The sequence below is a fragment of the Bos mutus genome, chromosome 10 (assembly GCF_027580195.1).
Source record: "Bos mutus isolate GX-2022 chromosome 10, NWIPB_WYAK_1.1, whole genome shotgun sequence".
Taxonomy (NCBI): Eukaryota; Metazoa; Chordata; class Mammalia; order Artiodactyla; family Bovidae; genus Bos; species Bos mutus.
The window spans coordinates 60,246,475-60,247,234 of record NC_091626.1 but is presented as its reverse complement, the minus strand read 5'-3'; the positions used below and the strand labels follow the sequence as shown (position 1 = coordinate 60,247,234).

Sequence of the window (760 nt, the reverse complement as noted above, 5' to 3'; positions counted from 1 at the left end):
CACAGTCAGACATGACTTAGCGTCTGAGCACGCACGCACGTAGGATAAAAACACCTCACAATTTCTGAGTTCCAAGAAGCCCTAGGACCCAGAAAGTTTCTTCCAGAACTTCAAAAATTTCTAAGGCAATGGTGAGGCAGAGCCTAACTCCCCTGGGAGGTAGCCCAGACACTATTATAAAAGTTACTTATTAATAAAAAACAAAAAATGCAGGCAGGTGCTCACTTTGGCAGCACATATAGTAAGATTGGAACGATACAGAGAAGACTAGCCTGGCCCCTGCATGGATGACATGCAAATTCCTGAAGCGTTTCATTTTTTTTTTTTTTTAGCCAGCCTGCAGGCTGTAGTTTTCTGGTTCAGTTTTTTTTTTTTTTTAAGTGCATTAAAATATTATTTAACTTGCTGAGTTTTTGGTGCCCTCTTAAATTTTACACCCAATGCAAGTCTCAGCTTTGAGATACCTACTGCTTTCTGTCCAGCATCTCCTTCTCCTTGGTACCAGGACACCCAGTTTCTTTGGAAAATTAACCCTCTGTCTCTGTTCTTACTTGTGTGGTTTGGGTGGGACTGACCCCACCCCTAATCCAGGAATGGGCTGTGATTGGCTTAAACCAGCCAATATATCTCTTTCCCATAGGCTGGTTGGTTCAAAGAGAGGGCAATTAAGCTTGTCCAGGGACTTCCCTGGTGGTCCAGTTGCTAAGTTCCATCCCTGATTGGGGAACTAAGATGCTGTCTGCCGCAGGGCCAAAAATAT

At 43.6% G+C, this 760-nt stretch overlaps 1 non-coding gene across 1 annotated transcript; it reads left to right on the top strand.

Annotated features, from left to right (window-relative positions):
- The first annotated feature begins 217 nt into the window (after positions 1 to 217).
- LOC138989674 (U6 spliceosomal RNA) lies at positions 218 to 322 on the top strand. Its single transcript, XR_011465918.1, has one exon. It is a non-coding gene; the product is annotated as a U6 spliceosomal RNA (small nuclear RNA).
- The last annotated feature ends 438 nt before the right edge of the window (positions 323 to 760 follow it).